General features: G+C 34.8%; 1 non-coding gene across 1 annotated transcript; it reads left to right on the top strand.

Moving 5' to 3' along the window:
• Positions 1-6,775: 6,775 nt before the first annotated feature.
• LOC141681887 (small nucleolar RNA Z159/U59) lies at positions 6,776-6,859 on the top strand. Its single transcript, XR_012559306.1, has one exon. It is a non-coding gene; the product is annotated as a small nucleolar RNA Z159/U59 (small nucleolar RNA).
• Positions 6,860-7,363: the final 504 nt, after the last annotated feature.

Below are 7,363 nucleotides of genomic sequence, written 5' to 3'. Positions count from 1 at the left end.
TCTTAATTGAATCAGTTCCATGGCACCTTGTTTCCAAGGCATCCCATATCTTCTTTGTAGTCTTGCAGTTTATTATCCTGTTTGACATTACATTATCAATGGCACTATGCAGCAAGTGTCGTACCTTAGCATCCTTAGCAATTGATGCGATATCTTTAGCAGTGTAATCACTCTTCTCCTTTGGTACAGACTTTGCTGCTTCACCTGCAACTGCAACTGCGAGTTTGGTTGGCTTGTGAGGTCCTTCATTGATTCTATCAAGATATTCTGGATCTGTAGCTTCCAGAAACATAGTCATCCTCACCTTCCATATGGGATATTCAGATGGTTTTAGTATGGGAACTCTAATGGTCTCATACCGACTATGGATTTGAGTCTTTAGAGGTTCTTCAGATTTGGTGGGCTTGGTTGGAGTTTCTGCTTCAGACATGATTGTTTTTGGATCTTAAACTGTTTGTGTGTTAACAGATAGGCTCTGATACCACTTGTTAGGTCACACACACTGTAGAAGGGGGTTGAATACAGTGTATAACACAATCAAATCGAATTCAAATAACACAACAGAAAACAGACTTTATTCAAAATAATAAACTCTGTTACAATATGGAACTGTCCTCTCTCAGTGATGAACAAATATCACGAGAGCTGCTAGGGTTACAATGAATAATATTCTCGATAATGATAACACTTATAGTGTAAACCCTATGTCTGTGTTTATATACTACACAGTTACAAGATAATCACTAATTGATATGGAATATAATTCTGCTTCCTAAAATATATCAATCAGATATCTTTTCTTCCAAGTATTCTATTCTTCATAGAATTTCTTCTTCATTTATATCTCTTCTTACATTTGTGTCGATCTTCTTTCTTCAATCAGCCGTCTTCCTTATCTGAATGTTTCCTTTAAGTCCTGATATTATCTCCTGATAAATATCTCCTGAACCTTAAGTACTGATGACTTAAGTTCTGACTTCAGTATAAGTGCTTATTTCAGTTAAGTATTGATTTGCCCTGTTTAAGTAAGATCTGAAAACTAAACATAAATCATATTAGTCATGACATTATCAAATATATCTAACAAGATGCATAAAATGAGCACAAACAGTTGAGGTGGACTCTTGCATAAATTTGTTCTATAGTAGACTTCATGACTGATGACAGATTTTAAGCACGTTTCTTAGTTATGCCTTATTTCTAAGATGTACTGAAGTTCATCAGACTTTAATCTTTATCTGATATTTTTCTAAATGCACACACTTTCACTCCATATGAATGATGAACATTACTGTGGTGATTAAGTTGTTTTTGACAAACAGTTAAGTGTCATTTGCATAAATTCTGAGGACAAGTTCTGATTGAAGTTATGATGATTAAACTCTAAAGAAAACAAGTCAGTATTTGTATGAAGAATCACAGAAAAAGATATTCAATTTTTGAGTACAGAAGCCATATTCTAATGACTGTTAAAATCTGATATAAGTTTAAGTTCTGATATTAAATTCTGATGGAATCCTTGATGCTAACGTAACATTATTCTTTACTTGACTTATTTGTGGTAAAAATTAAAACAGTCATATTTAAATCAGAATATATTTGGGTAAGATAAAAATAGTCATAATCATTATGGGTTAGTGGTAAACGTGTTTGTCCTGAAAAATTGCATGTGCACGGTAATTCCTGCTTATTTTACGTGCCCATTAACTCCTGCTTTAATTTTTTTTTTCTGACTGTTCACACGTTGCCAGGTGTAAAGTGTATCTCATGCTTCAAAATTATAAATGTTGAGTGGAGAGAGTATATTTATGGGAGTTAAAAGATTTTCAAATCTTTTACTTACTATTCTATTCTTAATCTCTTTTATTCTCTTTCTCTCTCTAATATTTTCTGAAGCGTTTTCTTACAGGACTTTTATCAAACACCTTGCAAACATTATCTTTATAACTTAATTTCTACAGAGATGGCACCAAAAGACTTGATTTTCAATGGAGCGAAGTTTGTTCCTAATAACTACTCGTCTATTCTTAGCAAGGCTGAAGCTCCGTCGGAACTTCACTTTATTCAGGATTTCCTTGCTAATTCTGATATTGGGTACGTTCTGACCCAACCTGACGCAATCTCTGGAATTCAAGTACTGGAGTTTTGGAGAAGTGGAGTATATGATGATGGTGGTGCTCAAGGGTCCCCAAGTATTATCTTTATAATAGGGGAGGATGAGCATGTCGTGATGTTGGCTACAGTTCGTCAAGCACTACAGCTGCCTGAGAACTGTGTTTACTCAACTGTTGAGAAGCCAGTTCTTCAAAATATGATGGCCAGTCTGGGGTATGAAAAGACATTGGCAAAGCTGGGTCAATTGAAGAGATCCAACATAAGGAGGGAATGGAGTTTCTTCTTTGACTACATTACAAAGGTCTTCGCCAAGAAATATTCAAATTTGATGCAATCCCCATACTCAGTCAACAAATCGGGTATGCTCTCATTAATCAAACTGATTTTGATTGTGCAAGTGTTGTTTTAGGCTTTATTGGGGATAGGATGACAGAAGATAGGAACACTGTTTATTTTGCTAGATTCTGTCAGCTTATTTATAGCTTTTGTTGTGCTGATAAGCCCCAATTAGCTAGTGAATTACTTTCATCATTTAAACTAGCTAAAAGAGCTTTTAATGACTTATTATCTACTGATAATAAGAAGGCTGTATTGAGACCCTCCGAATTCTTTTATCTGTCAAACAGGCCTTAATAACCTATGATCCAATTACATACACTGCACTATATCCTGATGTCCAACCATCTGAACCTCAACCATCAGCACCTACCACCACTACCCATACACCTCAAACTACCCAACCAAAATCAAAATCTACCACCAGGACATCTGTCAAATCATCAACTCAATCATCTCAACCTGGATCATCAGCACATATCATCAGATCTTCATCTTCCAGGCCAAAGAGGACAAAGTCTGTTCCTCAACCTCCACAAAAGAGAAGGAAGATGATTCTCAGAGATGAATCTGATAGTGAAGAGGAAATAGTTGAAGCACGGGTTCATGCATCAGAACCTGTGATAGTTGGAGCTGAGAATGTTACTTCTCAGAAAGAAACTGCAGCTCAAGGTTCTGATACTTTGAAAAGGAAATCTGTGAGTTCTGATGCTGCAGCAACAACTCCTTCATTGGCAAGGAGATTGAAGAAAATGAAGGCTAGGAGGTATTTGGCTAAGGCTCCATCAGAAGATACTGAAGAAGATGAGGAAGGGGATTAGGAATCTCTGATCTCACAAGAACAGATTATCATTGAAGCTCTTCCAGCTCAAGCCAAAGATACTGCTACTGATACAGTTGTAACCCCTCCTATCTCTTCTATTAAAGCTACAGATGATGCTAAAGAACAAACTGAAAATTCTGAGATAAATATTCACAATTTGAATATACTAAATGTTCTTTATCTGGAAGCTCCATCTACAGAAGCTCAGCAAACTCCAACTCATTTTCCATATTTAAATACTGAGATACCATCTACATCAACCACACCGGCTCTGGAGATAAATTCTGATGTTCAGAATTTAAATGAAGTTGTTCCTGAATCACCAGTTGTTTCACACACTATTGTGCTGTCAGAACATAATGAGTCTTCCTCAAGTTCTGAAGAAAATGTTTCTTTTGAGACTCCAGTTCCTATACTAGGAAAGGAAGAATTGGTGAAGAAATTTGTTGAAAAGGAAGCACCTATTCCTCGGGACGATACTCACAGAGGTGTGGAGTGGACCAAGAAGTGGAATGACACTGATTTCATTCCAAGTTCTAATATTCTGACAGAGCATATTTCTAAAGCCGATGAGTTGCTCACAAATGCTGATTTAAAGACACAACTCAAGATCACTGCTCTTTCTACCAAACATCTTCAAGGTCTACATTCTTCTACTCATGAAAAGCTTGATACTCTAAAGGAACATGCTGATAAGCTAGATCTACTAATCAAGCTTGACAAGAATAGGTATATCAGACCTACTCTTGAGAAAATTGAAGCCATTGAGAAGATTCAAGAGAAGCAACAGGCCCAAATTGATGAGGTCCTGGCTAACCAAGTTTCTCATAAAGCTCAATTGGAAGAAATCCAATCTTCAGTTGAACTTCTTCTTCCTCTCTTACTTCCTGATGATGCCAAAAAGGGGGAGAAGGAAGTTAAGTCCAAATGCTCACCTACTCAAATACTGAAGAAAAAGGATGATAAAGGTGATGACCAGGGAAACTCTGATAAGAGTAGAGGTCAAGGAAAAGTTCAAGGAAAATCTTCTACACAGAACAAGTCAAGTTCTGATGCTATGAATGCTAAAAGTCTGAAGTCAAGTTCTGATAAGAAAAGTCTGATGTCAAATTATGATATTCTGATTCAGTCAGAATCTAAAGACCCTCCGAAGTTTTTACAAACTCTGAAGCTAAAAGTGAAGCAGACTACTGTTTATTACAAAAATCCTAAAATCCAGACACTTGATGAGGAGATAGCTAGAAGATTATTTCTGAAACAAAATCCAGGAATGGATTTGGAAACTCTCAAGGAGGAAGAAGCTAGATTTTCAGTTGAGAAGACAAATCTTAAGTCTAAAGCTTCTGATACAAAGAAACCTCCAAGGCCTAAGGAAAAAGGCATTGTGATCAGGGAAAAGTCAAATTCTGAGACTTCAAAGTCCAAGACTAGATCACAAACTGAGATTGATCTTAAAAGGAAAGGAAAGGAAAAGGTTGATGAACCTATAAAGTTTTAAAAGAGAAAAATACCTTCAGTTGTGATAAATCCTGTTTATCAAACTACAATTCATGATGATGATACTCTGACTAAAGAAGATGTTCAAACTCTGAAAAGAAAGAAGATTTCTGAAGAATCAAAGACAACCTCTGACAAAACTCAAGTTGTTCAGAGTGAAGAACAACAAGCAAAAGCAAAAGCAGCAAGTTCTGATAAAGTCAAGAAGTTAACCTCTGACAGTGCTCAAGTTGATTTAGATAAAATGGAAGTAGCTGATAAAAAGAAACTTCTGTGGAAAAATGTCAAACCATCAGATCCAAAGAAAAGCCAATTGCTGTCTGATTTCGTGTCTATTGGGTTAAATTCTAGAGAACCAAGAGACAGGGCTGGACTAGGTTCCGATGAAGCTAAAATCAAAACAGGACTTGAAGTTGCTACAAGAGATCCATTTATGTTAACTGACAAACCGCTTGAAGATGTTACTCAGAAACACCTTAACAAGGTTATCTCTGTTCAAGTGTACTTGATGCTCATGATAAGCACAACATCAAAGAAAATCTAATTCTATTTCTTGAAGATGGAAGGATATATCAAATGTCGGAATCAGATGTACTGAACAAAACTCTGAAAGAACTTCAATTCTTTCATTACCTTTTAGAGGTAAAGTCTAATATTACCAGGAGATGGTCAAACTTCATATTGAAGACCATCAGAGATAAAGCAAGAAGCAAGAATTTCTAATTCAAGATTTACAGAATTCATTCCAAGTATTGTTGAAGATGATGGAAGTGAAATTCCTATGAAGAAGGATTCTGCTAAGCTTGAGGTAATACTGAAAGAGAAATGTGTATGCTACAATGAAGATTCTTCTAATCCTAAGGTAATAAGACTGGACAATGGTTTAGAAAGAAACCATATCTCTGCTATAAGGACTGCAATCTATCAGATTGGAAGTCAGAATGAAGAGATGAAGTAAGTCAAGACTACACTCTCTCGGGTCCTGAGGATTAAGAAGAAAAGCTGATATCATACTTTGTCAAGAATCATTTTGGATTCAGATTGACTCAGTGAGATTGGTAAAAGCTACAAGGACTGTAAGTTGTAGTTAGTTATTCAGTTAAACTCTTAATACATTTGTACTTAAATGTTGTTGACATCATCAAATCTATTAACTTGTATATTTTGCATAATTTACAAGTTGGGGGAGATTGTTAGATATATTTGAGATGTCATGTCTAATATGTCTCATGTTTAGTTTTCAGATCTTAACTAACAGGAAATATCAGGACTTACTGAAATCAGGACTTACTGGAAGTCAGAACATAATATCAGGACTTAAGGTCATATCAGAACTTAAGTACGAGAGGACTAACAGTTAAGGAAGGAAGCTGATTTACAGGAAATAAGATTGAGAATAATATAAAGAGAAGATATGTATGGAAAGAGTTGGAGGACTGAAAGAATTGTATAAGATATCTGATTGATATATTTTAGGAGACCGAATTATATTCCATATCAATTAGAAGTTATCTTGTAACTGTGTACTATATAAACACAGACATAGGTTTACACTATATGTGTTATCATTATCGAGAAGATCATACTTTGTAACCTAGCAGCTCTCGTGATATTTGTTCATCACTGAGAGAGAACAGTTCCATTGTAACAGAGTTTATTATATCGAATATATCTGTTTACTGTTACTTGTGTTTGAAATCGATTTGATTGTATTCTACATTGTATTCAACCCCCTTCTACAGTGTTGTGTGACCTAACATTTTAGATGTTCGTTAATTTTATAAATTTTAGAGTAATAATTGCTCGATTGTGTTTAGTTATCATATTGTGTTTTTTATGTGATTGTGCATTTAATTTTGTTTATTAGTTTAAATTATGTCGTCTATGAAAAAATTGCGTAATATGTTCATACCACATTAAGTAGTGTGGCTGTTGTCGATATATTTATGTTCGATATTATCTTTTGATGCTTTATTGATGTGTATGGATTTGTGAATAGTTTTTTCTTCTGATGATGATTTTAAATACTTTCGTTCTTCCGAGAGATGTTCAATGAGGAAGAATTTTGGAGACCTGAACTGAAGAAGCTTTCATTTATTATATAGTACTAATTCCGATAGTGTTATTAAATTTGTATTTTTATTTAATGGGTTGTATATTTGATTAGTTTTGCATAAGTCTATAAGGATGATTACCGTATAAACTTTCAGAATTAATTTATGGGTTGTATATTTGATTAGTTTTGCATAGGTCCCTATCATTCTTTGCCATTAAAATCCAGTAAGGGCGGGGCTTGTAATTCTCAGCCATTAAATAGTTACATTTTTTTTTCTTAGTTTCATAGCTATTATAATTTGATTAACAACATAATTGTCCTGTATTTAAATTTTCAGATCATAGAATTCATCTATGTGTTAGTGACTGTCAGTAGCGAAGCTGCCGAGAAGGAACTGATCCGCCTTGGGGCTATTAATCAGATTGTAGAACTATTTTGTTTAACACTTTCTGTTTATTTTTTTAAACAATATATGAATAAATTGCTCTTGCAAATATGTTTAGCAAACTGTTGCAAACATAAATGCAGGTATTGCC

The sequence above is a fragment of the Apium graveolens genome, chromosome 8, assembly GCF_009905375.1.
Source record: "Apium graveolens cultivar Ventura chromosome 8, ASM990537v1, whole genome shotgun sequence".
NCBI lineage: Eukaryota > Viridiplantae > Streptophyta > Magnoliopsida > Apiales > Apiaceae > Apium > Apium graveolens.
Note: the sequence above shows the minus strand (reverse complement) of the source record. Positions and strands in the feature narration are given on the sequence as shown.